This window comes from Elephas maximus, chromosome 22 (genome assembly GCF_024166365.1).
Source record: "Elephas maximus indicus isolate mEleMax1 chromosome 22, mEleMax1 primary haplotype, whole genome shotgun sequence".
Classification (NCBI taxonomy): Eukaryota; Metazoa; Chordata; class Mammalia; order Proboscidea; family Elephantidae; genus Elephas; species Elephas maximus.
In genome coordinates, this window is record NC_064840.1 from 5,981,831 (window position 1) to 6,000,678 (window position 18,848).

At 53.8% G+C, this 18,848-nt stretch overlaps 1 protein-coding gene and 1 long non-coding RNA gene across 22 annotated transcripts in view; one reads left to right on the forward strand and one right to left on the reverse strand.

The window, feature by feature from the left end:
- Window positions 1–619: 619 nt before the first annotated feature.
- Window positions 620–7,328, reverse strand: LOC126065743 (uncharacterized). The gene is made up of 3 exons (XR_007514919.1): window positions 7,261–7,328; window positions 5,533–5,644; window positions 620–4,233 (listed from the first exon to the last, which is right to left on the reverse strand). It is a non-coding gene; the product is annotated as an uncharacterized LOC126065743 (long non-coding RNA).
- A 5,467-nt stretch (window positions 7,329–12,795) lies between these two features.
- NCOR2 (nuclear receptor corepressor 2) overlaps window positions 12,796–18,848 on the forward strand; it is a 207,854-nt gene continuing 201,801 nt past the window's right edge. For 10 of the 21 annotated variants that reach the window (XM_049866140.1, XM_049866134.1, XM_049866150.1 and 7 more), the window contains exon 1: window positions 12,796–13,020. The gene's annotated coding sequence lies outside the window, so the exon portion shown is untranslated. Of the gene's footprint in view, window positions 13,021–13,279; window positions 13,812–18,848 lie in introns of those variants that run through there. The other 11 variants (XM_049866152.1, XM_049866149.1, XM_049866158.1 and 8 more) reach the window with 3 other exon arrangements.

Genomic DNA, 18,848 nt, shown 5'->3' on the forward strand with positions numbered 1-18,848 from the left:
CTCCTGCAAAGTCCTGGAGGGACAGAAGGAGGACATAGAAGGAAGGCGAGAGAGGAAAGGAGAGGAGGCCTAGTTCCTGTGGGCCAGGCTTCGGAGGAGACTCCCCCCTGCCCCCCAGGCTTTAGGATGTGTCACTGTCCTGCTGTGCCTGCACCCTGTCTTCCTCCATCATAAGACGTTCCAGGGCCCGAGGCCAGGCTGCGTTTCACAACACCCCCTTTATGTGTCGTGTGGGTGGTGTAGGGCAGAGCTTGCACACTCAGATGCTGACAGGGGCTAAGAGGATCCCGAGGGACTGTGGGAACCAGAGGATACGTGCCCTGTGTCAAGGCCCCACGTGGCCAGACCCCCCAGTCCCTTCAAGAGAAGCCATATATATCTACATACATATATAAATCATATATGTCTATTGGGAACGATGGTGGCTTAGTGGTTCAGAGCTACAGCTGCTAACCAAAAAAGTCAGCTCAAATCCACCAGCTGCTTCTTGGAAACCCTATGAAGCAGTTCTACTCTGTCCTGTAGGGTCACTATGAGTTGGAATCAACTTGACAGCGACTGGTTTTTTTTTTTTTTTTTTAATACATGTATGTAATTTTATTGTAAAATACAGATAACATAAAACTTACCATTTTGAAGTATACAATATGGTGGCATTTAATACATCCCACATGTACAACCATCACCACTATCTTGTTCTAGAACACTCTTATCACCCCAGAAGGAAAGCCTGAACCTGTTAGCAGTCGCTCCCCAGTCTTCCCTGCCCCCAGTGCCTGGCGACCACCAATCTGTGTTCTGTCTCTGTGAATGTGCTTATTCTGCATAATTCATATAAAGGCAGTCATACAATATGTGGCTTTTTGTGTCTGGCTTCTTTCACTTAGCGTATGTCTTCAAGGCTCATCCACGTTGTAGCATGTATCAGAACTTCATCCCTTTTTATGGCTGGATAATATTCCATTTTGTTTATCTCTTCATCAGTTCATAGGCAAATGGTGCTGCCGTGAACATCATGTACAAATTTTTTTTTACATGCTTGTTTTCAGTTCTTTCGGGTATATACGTGGGAGCGAAATTGCTGGGTCATACGTTAGTTCTGTTTAACTGTTTGAGGACCTGCCAGACTGTCCTCCACGGCGACTGCACCATTTCACATTCCCACCGGTACTGCACGAGGGTTCCAATTGTCCCACATCCTAGCCAACACTTGTTATTGTCTGAGTTTTTGATTGTAATCACCCTAGTGGGTGTGAAGTGGTATCTCCTTATGGTTGGGTCTGCATTTCCCTGGTGACGAAAAATACTGAGAACCGCTTTATGTGCTTTGTTGGTGGTTTGTACAAAAGAGAAGCCATATTTTATTGTGAACTATTTTTTTTATCCTGATGTTTAAACACTGTGTGGCGCCTGCAAACACATCTGCAGGCTGGCCAGCTTGCACTTCCTGCAGTACAATGCAGGTGGTGGTAGCAGGGACCCGGGTTCAGATCCTGCTCCTCTGCTTCCAAGCTATGTGATCTGGGCCCAGTTGCTATATTTTTCTGAGCCTCAGTTTCCTCGCCTGTCCAATGGTGGCTGATGAAGGTAAGGGAGGATGAGGTCCCACGTGCCCAACACTGAATGCAGCACCCAGCCCTTGGCAAGGGCTCCTCAGAGTGATGTGTTCCGCGCACACCCTCACCCAGCCACACTTGGGGACTCCCCTTTGGTACAGTGCCAAACCCTCGGAGGGCTGTTGCAGGCATGTGGTAAGTTCAGGCAGAAACCTGGAACGCTGTAAGAGCTCAGTCAGCCTTAGCTGTTACTAACCGGTCTCAGCACCAGGCTGGCCTCTGCCAGGCAGTCCTCCCTGATTCCTCCAGCCCATGCCAACACCCCCCAGCTCTAACACAGCCCATTCCAACACCTCCTGCTCTCAGTAAACAAAAAACCCAAACCTGTTGCTGCCAAGTTGATCCTGACCCACAGCAACCCCATGTGTTACAAATCAGAACTGGGCTCCGTACTTTTCTTGGCTATAATCTTTATGGAAGCAGATTGCCAGGCCTTTCTTACATGGCACCGCAGGGTGGGTTTGAACCATCAGCCTTCAGGTTAGCAGCTGAGCGCTAACTGCTCGTGCCACCCAGGCACCTCCCCCCTCCCTGTAACCATCAACAAAAGGCAACGTGGCTGACGTTGTGTGCCACCCAGGCACTGTGCTGAGGGCTTACACTGTTTCTCATCTAATTCTCAGGACCACCCCGTGAGGAAAGGGCTTGCATTATACCCATCTGTCTTCATGTCCTACAGCTGCCGTAACAAAATACCACAACGTGGGGGGCTTATACAAACACGAACGTATCCTCTCACAGTTCTGGAGCCTAGTATCGGCAGGGCCGTGCTCTCTCTGAAGCCTCCAGGGGAGGACCGTTCCTTGTCGTTCACAAATTCTGGTGGCCCCATTCTCTGGTTTGTAGGTGCATCTTCACATGGTGGTCTTCCCCATGTCTCTTCTCTTTTATAAGGACTCCAGCCGTATAGGATTAGAATCACCCTCCTCCAGGGTGACCTCATGTTAACTGATAACATCTGCAAAGACCCTACTTCCAAACAAGGTCATGTTCACAGGTACAGGGGTTAGGACTTCAACATGCCTTTTGCGGGGACACAATTCAGCCCGTAACACACTTCTGCAGTGGAGGAAATGGAGGCGTAGAGAGACTGAGATCACGGGAGGGGATGCTTTGGGGGCGGGTGAGCCTCCATGCCTGCTGCCCCTGCATTGGACACCCTTCCTCACCCCCATGGCTGTGATGAGCTTGCAGTGCCTGGACAGAAGGGTGGCCTTGCGGCCCAGAGTCTGCCTGTCCACAATGTGCTTCTGAGGAACCAGAGGGAACACAGTTGGAATTTTTCCTCGGTGCTGCTGCCAAAGCAAACCACCTGGCAGGTGCAGACAGGTTCTGCTCTGTCTCCTGGCCCAGACTTATCCCCACGCCCAGCCCTGCAGGCCCCTCTCTGTGCTTAGCTGCAGGGACATCCTTCTGAAACATGACCCAGCCTGACCATAGGCCTCCTAAAACCCCTCAGGTCTTCCCAGGGCTTACAGGGAAAGTCTGGGTCCTTGTGGTAGAATTCAAGGACACTCATGTCTCAGTGGGCTAGTGGAGTTGTCTTTTTGGGTTGGGGACATCAGCCCCACACCCCCCATGGCTGCTCAGTCCCTCACTGGGGTGGCTGCCTTATCCAAGCAGCAACAATGAGAGTCGAGAGCACAGCACGTCTGCATCTCACGGACAGTTCCGGAAAGCTCCGGAGGCAGCCTGGGTTGGATTCACATGTGCTTCACTGCCCCGTGCGGCTTTGGGCTGGCGGTTTATACCTCTGAGCGAGGTTTCTCCGTCTGGAGAGCCGGAACCAAATCCATCGGGAAGCCTAGCTGCAAGGGAGGCTGGAACACACTTGCTGGCTTCTGCCATCCAGGAAGACAAACAGGAGGAGAGAGCAATGGATGTTGGGCAAGTTCAGCCATGGCTTCTCTGACACTGCTCTGTCAGAAACCAGCCCCAGGCAAGTCCTGTTCATGGCCAGGTCCTGGGCCTCGCTCACTTCAATGCTCATTGATGTTTGTTGAGTGACTGAGTGAAGTGTCAGAGTTGTGAAGTTGCCAGCTCTGTCTTACTCAAAGCTGTCGATCCTTCCTGCTCTAAATTGCTTCTCCCTTCTAAATTCGTCCTTCCTGGGATTTCAGAGCCCTGTAAACTTCAGGCACAGACTGGCAGGCTTTTGATCATTTCCAAGGGTGCTCGAGACACCTGGAGGGTCCTTCTGAGACAGGTGAACCCATGGCATTGATGTTTTTTAAATGAGAATGATCACTGTCTCCTTCAGCAACCAGAGGGGACCTGAATGGGGTCTCACCTTGACGGGGGGCCTCAGCACAGGCCCTCATGCCAGGAGGTTCTGGCCAGGGCCATTCTAGTCCTGGGTGGGGTCACGGATGCAATGAGGACTCTCCACCATTTGTGTGTTTGTGCATAGCCGCTACTCCAGGAAGGAGGGCCAGTGCTTTTGTGGGCTTCCAGGCCCAGCTGGGAGGTCAGGCCACCCAGGGGGCTAATTCCTGACATTCTCAGAGAGGCTGAGAAATAGCAAATGTGGTGCAAAGATGCTGGAGAGGAGGCCTCCTTGAAACTCAAGAAAGATTCCAGAAGGCACGCAGGGATATCCAAAACCAGATGTCCGAGCCTAAAAAGAAAAAAAGAGAGAGACAGAGAAAGGACTTTGAACATCTTTAAGCACTCCACTCGGGGTACAGTCAAAGCAAGTCTCCTTCTACCTCAGTCCCCAGTTCTCAGCTCTGCCTGCCATTGGTAACCCTGGTGCCAGTTTCTGGTGTGTCCTGTGGCCGTGCTCCCTCCACCCGCTCCTCCCACATTGGCCTCCTTGATGTTTCCTGGAAATGCCAGGCATGTTTCCACCTCAGGGCCTTTGCACCGGCCGTAGCTCTGCCTCTTCCACGTTTGCCCCGGATTCCTGCATGGCTCCCTCCCTGGCCTCCATGGAGTCATTGCTTAAATGTCACTGTCTTAGTTATCTATGCTGCTGCAACAGAAGAACCACAAATGAGTGGCTGTAACAAACAGAAATTTATTCTTCCACAGTCTAGGAGGCTGCAAGTCCGAATTCAGGGCACCAGCTCCAGGGGAGGGCTTTTGTCAGCTCTGCAGGACGGTCCTTGTCTCTTTTCAGCCCCTGTTTCTCAGTTCCTTGGAGATCTCCTTGTGGCCTGGCATCTATCTTCCCCCATCTCTGCTTGCTTCTCTGCGTCTAATCTGCTTGTTTTATATCTCAAAGGTGATTGGTTTAAGACACATCCCCACACTGACATGGCCTCATTAACATAACAAAGAAAACCCTATTCCCAAATGGGGTTATAGCCACATATTTTGGGGGGACACAGTTCAATCCCTAGCAGTTACCTCCCCTGACCCCCAACCCTGCACTCTGTCTTCCTTTCCTGATAGATTTTTCTCTAAGCATTTCCCACTGTAAAACCTGTTGCTGATTCCGACCCATAGCGCCTCTACAGGACACAGTCAAACTGCCCCATAGGGTTTGCAAGGCAGAAATCCTCATAACTGGAGCAATAAGCAACATCATGATGAACAGAGAAATACTGAAGTTGTTAAGGATCTCGTTTTACTTTGATGCACAATCAGCACCCATGGAAGCAGCAGTCAAGAATTTTTTTTTATTGCATTGGGCAAATCTGCTGCAAAAGACCTCTTTAAAGTGTTAAAAAGCAAAGACGTCACTTTGAGGTACCTGACCCAAGCCATGGTGTTTTCATTCTCTTCATATGCTTGTGAAATATGGACAAGGAAAAAGGAAGACCGAAGAAGAATTGATGCCTGTGAATTACGGTGTTGGCAAAGAATATTGAATACACCGTGGTCTGCCAGAAGAATGAAAAAATCTGTCTTGGAAGAGGTACGGCCAGAATGCTCCTTGGAAACGAGGATGGTGAGACTTCATCTCACGTACCGTGGACATGTTATCAGGAGGAACCTGCCCCTGGAGGAGGACATCATGCCTGGTGAGGTACAGGGTCAGCGAAAAAGAGGAAGGCCCTCAGAGAGATGGATTGATACGGCAGCTGCAACAAAGAGTTCAAACGTAGCAGTGATTGTAAGGGTGGTGCGAGACTGGGCAGGGTCGCTATGAGACAAACGAACTTGATGGCACCTAACAACAACAGCAATTCTTTACAGAAGCAGACTGTTACATCTTTCTCCCACAGGGCTGCTGGGTGGGTTCAAACTGCCAACCTTTCTGTAAGCAGCCGAGTCCTTAACCACTGTGCCACCCAGCCTCCTTCCACCATCTTATACAGTGCATGACACATTTATTTAGTTTAGTTGTGCGTCTCCCCCTCTAGAATGTTGGCTCCGTGAGGGCAGAGACTGTCTTGTTCACTACTGTATCCCCTGTGCCTAGCACAGTGCCTAGCACACAGTAGGCCCTCAGTATCTCCTTGCTGAATTAATGACTGTCCCTCCAGAAGTATCCACACGTAGACTACAGTGCCTGTGCACATTTCTTTCCCTCCCCCTTGCTCTTCCACCAAGGCGCTGCAAGGCTTGCGGGGTTCTGCACCTGCGTTTGCAGGAAACAACGTGTCTCAGCAGTCCTCCCCCACCCGCGTGCACAGCCTGTTCCCAGGCCTGCTCACAGCTGCCGACCGGCCCACAGGAGGGACACCCGGATGGCCCCTCAGGTGGGAGGCCGCTGTGAGCCACCAGGCTGCAGGGACCATCTTCCTCGCTGGAGAGCCCCCAGCCGTGCCTGGGGGCAAAGATGCAAGCAGATGCTTGGGGAAACAATCCAGAAATTCAACTCTGGGAGAAAGTGAGTTGTTAATCTTCAGAGATAATCAGGACATGTGAGAGGGGCTTGGTCTGTTCCCGGCTTTGTTCTTTCTGAAACGCAAGCAGCGCCATAAATAAGGCACAGACTTGGGAGGAAGCCCGGTGACACTCAGTTTCTTACGGCAAGGGGGGCGAGGTGGGGGCAGGGGCAGAGGGGGCAGGCCTGTGAGATTGGAAGAGGCCTCTGGGACTTCTCTGTTAGCTGGGGAGGACGAGGGTCAGGGAGAGGGTTTTGCTCTGTCCCCTGCAAATCCTCCTGTGTCCTGAAAGGAACTTCTCTTTGAATGCAGGGTCTGTTTCTTAGCCTTTAAAGGCTCCGGGGCCTGCCTTTTTCAAAGCCAGGAAGAGCCCTTGCTCAGTGTTCAGAGGTGGACAGTAACTGCATATTCTGAATGTCAGTTCCCCATTGTGTCTGCTTATGAGGGCTGGGGCTTGTTCCCTGCTCTGTCCCACAGTGCCGGGTATACAGTAAGAAAAAAAAAATACAGTAGGCGCTTAATAAATATGCACCGATTGAACAAAGCTGTGATCCATTCATTGAAACCAGGCTTCCCCTCCTCCTGCCCTTTTGAGGAAGGCTCCCTTCCACTAAGGAAGTCCCCGACTTCCACTCCCACCCCTCCCCTCCATCTTGGGTGGGAGCTGTGGCCTGTGGGGTGGAAAACTGGCCCAGGGAGCTCCTGTTTTGCCCGAGTCACAAACAGGCCAGCCCTGGTTGAATGTGGCCCACAGACGCATCTGGTGTTTGGTTTGGCTGCACTTGTGTTTGAAACAAAGGGTGACTGTGAATGCCTTGTCGGAGGCTTGGGCTGTGCCGCAGGCCCCACCCATCTCCATTACTCACCACTCCTCATGTCACAGAATTGCCATTCCTGCTGGGCCCTCTGGGTTTTTGTGTTTGCACCCCTGGTTTAAAAACCTGTCAAATGTATGAAAAACATTATGTATGATTTCTGGTGCTCGCACAATTCTGGGTGTGTTCATCAGGGTGTCTTGAGTTGTCACTGATGAGGTGAGGCCCATCAGCATGTGCTCTTCCAATGGCCAACCTGAGGCTTAGGGCAGTGGGGTTAAGTGTGGTTCAGGGACCCCCGGCCCCTCGACGTGAGTTCCTACCTCTTGCTCCTGTAGACCTAGTAGAGGGGCTGGAAGTTGGGCCTGACCTCTGGGTTGCCCATGTGAATTCATTAGCCTGAAGGGTTATCTCCTGGTGTCAAGCCCTGGCCTGGTGCTTGGGGGGCCCCCACCTACCTGCAGATTGAGACCAATAGATGTACAAAGGCTTGGCTCTGAGATGTGCCTGGGGGTGCTAGAAAACGGGTATGGGTCAGCCAGGGTGGGCTCCCATCTGACTTGCTTCTGATTTTCCAGGGCTCAGGCTGTATGCAGGAGCCCTGGTAGCACATGGTTAAATACTCGGCTTCTAACGGACAGGCTGGCAGTTTGAACCCACCCAGTGCCTCTGCAGGAGAAAGACCTGGCAATCTGCTCCTGTGAGATTACAGCCTAGAAAACCCCATGGAGCAGTGCTACTCTGTCAGATGGGGTCGCCAGGAGTTGAAATCGACTCGGCATCTAACAACAACAGGCTGCTGGCCAACCAGCAGCCACTCTGCCTGCGTTGCATTTGTTTGTTCACTGACAACATGTGTTTATTGAGTCCCTACTACGTGCCAGGGAGTGAGCTAGACAGATGAGGTCTCTGCTGTCATGGGCTTGACATTCTGGTGATGGAAGACAATTAAAAAATGATCCATAAATGCCGAAGATAATTTCAGGTGGTGCTGCAAGGTGAAGAAAATGAAGAGTGACAAGTTAGAGATTGCAGGAGGGTATCCTTTAGACAGGACAATGATAGCCTCGCTAAGGAGGTGACCTTTAGCTGAGACCTAAAGATGGACGACTGGGGAAGGGCTCCCAGGCAGCACAAAAGGGCCTGAGGCAGGGATGAGCTTGACCAGTGTGCCAAGTATTTAGGAAGGAATGACTGAATAATTGGAAGGGGGACAGTGAGGACATAGCTTAAGTCCTCAGTGGGACCAGAACCTCCCGGATATGAATGATACTCCCTCACCCAGTTCCAGTGTAGCCCAGGCTACATTACTATGCCAGATGTCCTTGGGTGACTTCCATAACTTAGTCTCTGCACCTGTTAAATGGGTACATTGCAAGTCTTTCTCTCAGGAGGGCTAAATGAGATGTTTGGGAAGCTCTCAGCTGTTATTATTACTAACTGGCAATCCCAGAGTCTTGGGAGCTCCCCAGAGAGGATCTTTGGGGTAGAGCATTCTTCTGCTGGATTTCAAAGGAAGCTGCTATCCCTGTTAGTTCCATGGATCTCTGGTGGCTGTGGCTCTGCCAACAAGCAGGCAGAGTGCAAGGTGGCAGATGGAGTAGCAGACAGAGCACAGGTCTGGAGGGCTGGGTGGTGGGGAGGGGCTCATCCCTCCAAAGCTGCGGTTCAGAGCACTCATCGGGAATCACTCACTAGGTGAGTGAGTCCAACAAATTCCGTTCTTCCTCTCCCTGGTTCTCAGTTTTCCAGTCTGTAATACGAGGACTGCAGAAGTTGGTAAAAATCTTTAATTTCCTCATCTTTGGCATTTTTTTTGGCATTAGTGGCTGGTACGTAAATTTAAATAATGGCCGTATTAACTGGTCTTCCTTATAGGTGTGTGGATAATTATTTTCTCACTGACAGTGTTGTACTTCAGGATGGACCTTGAAATGTTCTTTTTGACGATAAACGCGACATCATTCCTCTCCATTTTGTCATTCCCAGCATAGTAGACCACGTGATGGTCCCATTCAAAATGGCCAACACCAGTCCATTTCAGCTCACTAATGCCTAGGATATCGATGTTTATGCGTTCCATTTCATTTTTGACTACTTCCAATTTTCCTAGATTCATACTTTGTATATTCCACGTTCCAATTATTAACGGATGTTTGCAGCTGTTTCTTCTCATTTGGAGTCATGCCACATCAGCAAACGAAGGTCCCAAAAGCTTGACTCCATCCATACCGTTAACGTTAATTCTACTTTGAGGAGGCAGCTCTTCCCCAGTCATGTTTTGAGTGCCTCCCAACCTGTGGGGGTCATCTTCTGGCACTATATCAGACAATGTTCCGCTGCTATTCATAAGGTTTGCACTGGCCAATTTTTTCAGAAGTAGACCTCCAGGTCCTTCTTCCTAGTCTGTCTTAGTCTGGCAGCGCTGCTGAAACTTGTCTACCATGGGTGACGCTGCTGGCTTGAAATACCAGTGGCTTAGCTTCCAGCATCCTCCTAAGAATGGGAGGAAGACTCATTAACAACCTGCGTTATGCAGATGACACAACCTTGCTTGGTGAAAGTGAAGACGGCTTGAAGCACTTACTGATGGAGATCAGAGACCACAGCCTTCAGTATGGGTTACACCTCAACATAAAGAAAACAAAAATCCTCACAATTGGACCTATAAGCAACATCATGATAAACAGACAAAATATTGAAGTTGTCAAGGATTTCATTTTGCTGGATCCACAATCAACACCCATGGAAGCAGCAATCGAGAAATCAAATGATGTATCGCATTGGGAAAATCTGCTGCAAAAGACTTCTTTGAAGTGTGGAAAAGCAAAGATAACACTTTGAAGGCTAAGGTGCACCTGACCCAAGTCATGGTATTTCAGTCCCCTCACATGCATACGAAATCTGGACAATGAATAAGCAAGACTGAAGAAGAATCGATGCCTTTGAATTATGGTGTTGGCAATGAATATTGAATATGCCATGAACTGCCAGAAGAACGAACAAGTCTGTCTTGGACGAAGTACAGACAGACTGTTCCTTACAAGCGAGGACGGCAAGACTTAGTTTCAAGTACTTCAGACATTTTATCAGGAGCGACCAGTCCGTGGAGAAGGACATTATGCTTGGTAAAGTACAGGGTCAATGAAAAAGAGGAAGACCCTCAACATGATGGATTGACCCAGTGGCTGCAAGAATGGACTCCAGCATAACAATAATTGTGAGGATGGTGCAGTTGGGCAGTGTTTCGTTCTGCTGTACACAGGGTCATTGAGTTGGAACTCACTTGATGGCACCTAACATCAACAACATGGGGACACTACCAGGCCCCACCTCTGGGCGTTGCTGAGCAGAGGTAGTAACTTGATTTCTTGAGCGTGTGTACTGTGTTCATTAAATGTCCTCGTACTCCTCTGTACAGCCCGGGAGGCTGCATTCCCATGACCATCGGGCCGATTCCAACTCATAGCGGCCCTACAGGACAGAGCAGAACTGCCCCACGGGGTTTGCAAGGAGCCGCTGGTGGATTCAAACTGCAGACTTTTTGGTTAGCAGCCCAGCTCTTAACCACTGCACCACCAGGGCTCTGGAGGCCGCATTAACAACCGCCGTTTACAAGTGGGAAAATAGAGCGGCCAAAAAAAAAAGGGGGCCTATCTGGCCTCAGTGTTCTCATCTGTAAGAGGGTGGGTCCAGAGGACTTTAAGCAGCTTGAGTCTACTGGGCTCCAGGCCACAGAGCAGCCTGGAGGCCTATGAGTGTTTCCACGTGGCCCCTGACTTGAAAAGCTGCCCAACCCCCTCCCCTGCCTGCAGCCTAAGGCAAAGCCTCAAGGTAGCCCTAGGAGGTGGGCAGGAAGCTGGAATAAGGAACCCTAAAGATACCCCACCCTCCCCTCCCCCACCAAATCCCGGAGCTGAATAGCTCCTTATTGAGATGCAAATTCCCGGGAGTGTTCTCAGGTAACACTGGGGGGCAGTTTAGGAGGGCTGCTGGTGGGGTGGGGCTGGCTGAGGCCCCCTTCCCGCCTCCAGGCCCCTCAGGAGGGGCAGGCCTTCTTTCTGGCTTTCTGCACAAGGATTCTCACGGTCAGGGTGGGGCTGGGCTGCAGCCCGTGGGGCCAGAATGGGAGGGTGAGGACCAATGACCTCTGACCCCATCATGTTCCAAACTGGAAACAGCCCCTACCCAGTGCCTCATCCACTTCCCCTTTTCCAGGATTTTCTCAGCCCCAGCACCCGCTGCCCCATGCAAACTAACAGCCTGAGGGGGCAGAGAGGGACTGACGCTGCAGGGGTGGGGGGGAGGGCAAGCCCTGCATCCCAGCAGGAGGCGGCTGGGCCCTGGAAACTGCGCCGCCTCCCCAGCCGCCTCCCCACCGCAGCCATCCCCGCTCCCCCGGGGGCTCTCAGATGTTGGCAGATGGCAGAACTGAATCTGCTGAGACGTCGCTCCAAAAAAGGAAAGTTGAAGTGAAAAAAAAAAAAGAAAACTCTCCAACATATTAGGCGAAAGCAGCCGCGGAGGAGGGAGGAAGGGAAGTTCCAGGCCTGGGGCACCCAGTGCCCTCTGGTGTTTAAAAAGATGGCCCCTGAGTTTGGAGGGCTGGCTTGAGGGAGGGCAGGAGGAAGGGTGAGCAAGGACAGGGCTGTCCTTAGGCTGTGTGGCCACATGTGCACATGTGTGCTTGCTGTGACCCTGGGGGCATGGTGTGTGTGCTCCTGGATGGGTGTGTGTCCATGTGTCTCCGGCCACGAGTTTGCACGTGAAGCCTGTGCATTTGTGTGCCACAATGTCCCCATATGGTACTGCCCTACTGTGATAGGGCAGTGACAGAATAGTCAGAACTCCCCACACTCATGAAACTGACAGGCTCGGGTATGTGCGGGCCTGTGTGTCCTCGTGTGTCCCAGCGTTTGCGTGTGATCTTGTATTTGGGTGCTTGTCCCAGGCTGTGCGTGTCTGTGGGGTTGTGAGTCTTACGTGACGCTCATCCATCCGGGTGAGCTCTCCAGTCCGGGTGAGGCTGTGGCCCAGTGTGTGACTGGTGGCTGGGGTGAGTTCAGGATCCCACTGTGTGCTCACAGCCAGAAGCTCCCCCAGGTGTACCTAAGGCCCTGTGTACAGGTAGCCCTCCCGTGCGCCCACCTCCCCATCCACTGGCCACTGCAGAGTTATAATAGCTGAAACGCGATTCCAGTAAAGTATCTGGACTGGGAAGACGGGGGGCGCGCGGGCTCCAAGGAGGAGGGAGTAGGATGGGAGGTGCTTTCTCCCTCCTTCCTCTTTTTGGGAGCTGCCAAAAAGAAACTCGGCGCCGCGCCCAAGTGCGTGTGTGTGGCAGCGTGCGCGCGCGCATGGGTGCGCGCAGGGTCGGGGAGGTGGCGCGGGCCCTTTAAGGCGCCCGAGGGGGCCGGGCCGGGGCGCGTCCGTACGGGCGGGGAGCTGGAGCTGGGAGGCCGAGCCACCGCCTCCCGGGCTCGCGCCCCGCCCCCGCCTCCCCCTCCCGCCGCCGCCGCAGCCGCCGCCGGGGAGCGCGGAGCCGCGGAGCCGCGGGCAGGCCGGGCCGCACCGGAGCCCCGCGTCCGCCCGCGCCCCGCCCGAGCCCTGCGCCCGCGCCCTGCGCCCTGCCATGCGCGCCGAGTTGCGGGCCGGTGAGCCCGGGCCGGCGCCCTAGGAGGCGGCGGCGGGAGGATTTCGCCCCGGCCAGAGGCCGGGCCTGCTGCGCGCCCCCAGTCCGCGCGGCGCCGCCACTTGCCTGCGTGCCCGGGCGGCCCGAGCGCGCCCCGAGTCCGGCGCCACCGCCGCGAGGTGAGTTGGGTCGGGGTCCCAGCGGAGGCCGGGGAAGGCGCGGGGAGCGCTTCCGGGGGCGGGGGGGGGTCGGGCTGCGCACGCGGCGGAGTTGGCGGGGTCCCGGCACTCCCGAGTTGGCGCTCCCGGGGGTGGCTTGTTGGGGAGCGCGGCGCCGCGTCTGCACTGCAGCCCGCGTGCTTGGGGGCGCTGGGGAACTTAGGGGAACTCCAGCTCCCCAGCGAGGGGGCGGGAAGAAGGGAAGTGGCGTGGGGGTAGGCGGGGGGGGGGCGCCCTGAAAGCGTGCAAGGCGTCCCCCACCGTGTGTCCCAGTCTTGGGGGCATGGCCGCCATGCGCCTCCCACCCCAGGGAGCAGCCTCGGACTTGGGGGGCGACACTGCGCCTTGTTTTCCAGCGGGCATTGCGTGTTTTGGGAGCCCCTGGAGATGGCACCTCTGGCTCCCCGACCTGGCTGCTGTGGAGGGCATATAGGGGCTTTTCGCCAGCGGGGGTGAGGTAGCCACGGCCCCTCCTGGGCCAGGGGCCAGAGGGCGCTGGGCGGGGGTTCCCCCGGGAGAGGCGCCCAGTGTCCCCCCTCCCCCGCGGGCCGGTGTTCCTGGTGTCTGGGCCTGCCTCCCGCGGCTGGTGACGCCTCATTGGGCCGCCTCCTGGTCCCTCCCCCGGGCTGTGCGGATACTTGGGATGCCACTAGTTTGGGAAGTTGGAATTCGGAGCTGATCCCACTTGGGCTGGACCGGGAGGCCCCAGGCTCTGGTGTGGGGGAGCGTCCCCAGAGACCAGCGGCGAGCGGGTAACCCTTGGGCGCACCTTCCCCACCCTGGACGCTGGCAGAAAAAAGCCCGAGGAAGGGAGGCCCAGGCAGGCAGGAGGGAGAGACACAATGTACCTGTGAGCTGTTGTCGTCCGGGCCCAATTAGCGTGGGGCACCCGGCGTTATTTTTACATTGTAGGTTTATTTTTTGGGACGCTAGTGTCCTATCGCCGCCTGCCGCGCGCTCCGGCTCTCCGAAGGTCTGGTGCAGGCAACGGGGGCGGGTCTGTTCTGTCGGCTCAGCCTCCTCCCTCCTCCTCCTCCTCCCCCCTGTTGGTGAGAGCTGGTTTTATTATGCTTATTTTTTTTTTTCTCTTTTACAGATTTGGAGGAAGGATGTGTGAGGGAGGGAGCGAGGGAGAGGGGAAGCGGGGAGAGGATCCCAGCGGGCCTGGGCCGGTTCTCCTGGGCACGTCGGGATGTATTATCGGTGGCCTTGACTTTGCCCTTTTTAAACCCGATCTGGGGCCCCGCGACTGCTTTGATAAAAGGGACTCTCGGGGCCCTGCGAGAGCAGGGAGGGCATCCCAGGGGCGCTGCTGTGTACGCTGTGGGTGGTCTTTTTTTTTTTTTTTTGGAGGGGGGCCAATCAGAGAAAGGAAATATTGAAATGCTCCCTTGCTGGTGAGATGGGATAGCCAAGCCCTCGGTAGCAGACTCCACAGCTCAACTCCTTGGGTTGGGGTCTTTTATGGCCACCTTGCTAGCTGTGTGAACCTGGACGAATTACTTCACGTGCCTGGTCCTTGGGTCTCTCACCTTCCAAGTGAGGACAGTCCTAGTATCAAATGCAGAGGCTTGTTGGGAGGACTGGGTACAGCCCTACACAGAAGGTACTTGTGTGTGTTACTGTTACTGCTGTTATTGTTTCTGGGTTCCAGAACTTGGCCTTGGATCCAGTTGCCTGGAAACCTTGCTGTCATGAAGCGGGAGTTTGAGAAGGGGGCGTCTGCCTTTTGCCTGAAGAATGGGAGGACTGGTGTATGGATGGGGTCCTGAGTCACCTGACTTTCCACTCTCTTTGGCTTTTCCCAGTGAGGATGGAGAAGAGCAGGTGCCTTCTGCCCAGCGAACAGATGGAAAGACTGAGTTGCATCCATGGGGCCTGGAGCTGGTGGTGAGCTGGTGTGCTGGCAGAGGCAGTGAGGGCATTCCAGGTGCTGTCTGGTATCCCAGGTGCTGTCTGGCTTTCCCTCACCAGCTGCCATGTCCCTGCTTGGAAATTTACCACCGCCGCCACCACCACCTGGTGCCCAGGGAGTCTTGTGGTGCCCAGACGTGGGGGCGGGAGCCCAGAGCCCAGTCCTGGCCTCTTCCCCCTGAGCTACTATTTACGCAGGCTCGGGGGATCAATACTATTGATAAATCCATGTAAATGGTAATGTGGCTGTCAGGCCCAGGTGAGGGATGGAGACCCCTCATGGGGCTGTGCGTGCCCCTCCTCCGCTCTGCATGGGTTTGGCTATGTGGGAAGGATTTATTTGGCATAATTTGTTCTTTTCCCCCAGTTAATAACACTCATAGCTGCTGAAGATTCTGGAGAGCTCTGCACATAAGAATTGAGCTGCAGGCGAGCCCCAGCTGGAGCCGGCTGCACTGCTCGCCTGGCTTTTCAAAGGGGCTGGGTGGAGGCGGCCCCAGGAGTCCCGGCCCCCAAGCGCCCTGCCATTCAGGTGGATTGTGGAGGCTGCCTGGCCCTGCCTGCCCCCCACTGTGAGGCAGGTGTTCCTTGTTCTGCCTTCCCAGCCCCCACCTGAGGCCGTGGGTGGAGAAGTTGGTGGCTGACTCTGAGTCTTGGGATGGGGGGATGGCGCACCTCCATGTAACCCAGCTGGGGCTACTTGGGTCTTGGCACTGCTTAGGGGATGTGTCAGGCTGGGGACCTGGGTTGTACCCCTGCTGAAGCTCTGAACGAAAATCCCCACATCAAATGGGCCTCTGACGATAGGGGGCTCAGAGCTGTTATTTGTGTGTGTGTTTTTTCCCTCCTCTGTTTCCTTTTCAAGTCTCAGGCGACAAACATCAGCCTCCCCAGGTGACACCTCTGAGACTTGGCTCCCTACAAGGGAACTGCTTGTAGGAGCTGGGGATTCCTGCCAGAGGCGCTCAGGGGAGGAGGGGGTGGGCTGAGGCGGGGCTACTGCCTGGGAGGGCCAGGCCTCCCAGCCAGGCCAAGGGTGTCAGGTTAGAAGGCCTGTGTCCCCAAGGTGGTATGGGGGTCCCAGGGACGCCATGCTTAGGGTATCTTTTGGAGATGCTCAGGGCCCTGGTGGGGCAGTGGTTAAGTGATATGGCTGCTAGCCAAAAGGTCAGCAGTTTGAATCCATCAGCCACTCTTTGGAAACCCTGTGGTCCTGTCGGGTCACCAAGAGTTGGAATTCAGTCGATGGCAATGGGTTTGGTTTGGTTTTTTTGATTTTGGAGACAGGAAATGGACTTTACAACCTGTCCAGTGACCTTTGGTCTAGGAGTTGGAAAATATAAAACAGAATAACAAAAACACCCAACACTTACACAAAGCACTTACTCGGTGCCAGGCAGGGTCCCTGGGTGGTGCAACGGTTACCATGCTCGACTGCTAACCTGAAGGTTGGGGGTTCAAGTCCACCAGAGGCGCCTCAGAAGAAAGGCCTGGTGATCTACTTCCGAAAAATCAGCCGTGGAAAACCTTGGGGGCACAGTTGTACCCTGACACACGGGGGGTCACCACGGGTGGGCATGGGCTCCACCGCAGCTGGCTGGGTTTGGTCTGACGTGCCAGCTGGTTTGTTTGCTGTGTAGTCACGTCATTTTTTCGTCACAACACCCTACGAGGTCAGGGCCATTATTACCCCATTTTTTAGATGGTGACGTCGAGGCACGGAGAGGTAAAATGACTTGCCCGGGGTCCCACAGCTTGCGTGTGGGGTGAAGAATTGAGACCTGGAATTACTCACTTGCATGTCTGTGCAGCAAGACTTCATTCATTGCAGGCCTGGGCTGCCGGCGCTGCCTTAGAGGACACAAACGAGGAAGCTGTGTTTCTGGTTGGGGCCCCACCCACAGACCTTTGCAGGAGGCGCCCCAGGGGGCCAGAGCCAGAGAACTTCTCCCCAGGGCTTGGGAGGGGGTAGTGGTGCCAGGGCAGGCCTGGCATTTCTTTGAAGTCTCAGATTTTATCTTAAACATTCATGCAAATTTGGCATTCCCTTGGTGACACGGCTGTGTTTATTTTGAAGTGAAAACATGGCTTTGAATTATTTAGCATGGCGTCTCCCAGGGCTCCAGGAAGCAGCATCAGATCAGTCCTGTGGCCTGCAATGTCTGTGAGCTGGCCGGCGCCAGCCCCAGGGTGATTTGTACCTGGAGACTCACTCCCTTGAGCCTTGAGACGTAGTGGGGCAGTTGGCGGCCGTGATCCCATTTTGCAGGTGACTGCCCAGATCAGAAGGGCACGGCTAGCTCGAGGTCTCACAGTGGTGGCATTGCACTTAAGGCTCTTGTCAGCATGATTAATATCACTGTCCCTATCAGAGCCTATAAGGAGCCCTGGCAGTACAGTGGTTAAGCACCCGACTGCTAACTGAAAGGTCAGTGGTTCAAACTTACCAGCTGCTTCCTGGGAGAAAGATTGACAGCCTTGGAAACCCAGTGGGGGCAGTTCTGTTCAACGGGGTTGCTGTGAGTCTGAATTGACTTGACGGCAACAGGTTATTAGGCCAAGTGAGGCCCCTGAGCCCCGGCATATCCACGCTGCCATGCCCGGCACAGGGCGGAATCAGGATGTTTGGGTTCACGCATCTGTGAAGAGTCATCCTACACAAATAGCGGTGGGCAGCCTGGGAGTGTTTCATCCGCCATCCCCACTTGACCGTTTCCTAGTGGCGTGACCAGGGGTGGACCTGTTCCTTGCAGAGCTTGGACACATTGCCCCTTCCCCCCCGCCCCACAGTGGATTGGGGAGCGGAGAAGATTAAGGGGCAGAAAGTGTGGGCGTTGGGTTTGACCCCCACATCTGTTGCTCTAAGTTTTCTGGCTCTGGGTGAGTTACTTTTCTGAGCCTCAGTTTGCTCATCTCTAGAATGGGCATGGTGGTGATGATGCTTTTGACTTAATTGTTGTGAGGATTATATGAGCTCGTGTGTCCCAGGAGCTGCTGTTAGCATTTTGCTCACTCGTTGGAGATCAGAGACTTCCCCAGTTGTGTGAACCTGGGTCTTCACCTCCTAGGTGGGCTGGACATGACTTGTTCCTTTCCTTAAAGGGCTGATGGGAAGATCCTCTAGTGGACCAGCCTCCTCACCTGAGCTGTAGGCCTTGGGCTTGTTGCCCTCCAGAGACAGTGGGCTCCTCTCCTGTCGGGCTTCACGTGGCACCTATCTTTGCCCCATTCGTGCTTGCTTGCTTCTGTGATCAGAGAAAGGTGTGACTTTGAGGGCTGCATGGTATGGACCCTAAAACCCCCCCTTCTGGCCTGGGTCACCGTTCTTGCTGAGTTATGCTGATGCTCACAGTTATAATTTTGCTGTTGTAGAACGTAGTAGGAAAGGTGGGCAGTTAAGGCGTCAGGCAGTTATGCTGACTTCTGGCACAATTTTTGGCCTCTTATACAATTTTTTTTTTTTTTTTTTAATACCCAAGTCTATAATACCTCCTGTACAGTGCTGCATAGTTGCAGTCACACCTGGCGTCCAGTGCTACATAATTTTCACAATTTTCTTAGGGTTACTTCTAACCCATCTTGTTTCCCTCTTTGCTTTGGCTGCCAGGAAGCTCAGAGCCAAATTTGCAGCCTGCTTTCAGTAATCACTGGCCTGTATTTTGATTTTCCCTAATTTCATCCTGATTTCAGATTCATTTATTCCTGCTTTTTCCTTTGCCCTGACCTTGACTTTGATTTTGTTTTATCATCTGCGTTCTAGAATGTTGTCTTAGCTCTTGTAGATTGGTGTTCCACAGGAAAAAACCAAAGCCCACCCCCCGTGGAATGTTTTCACCAAGGTCAGACCCTGGGTGAGAACCGGGGGTCTTTGGACA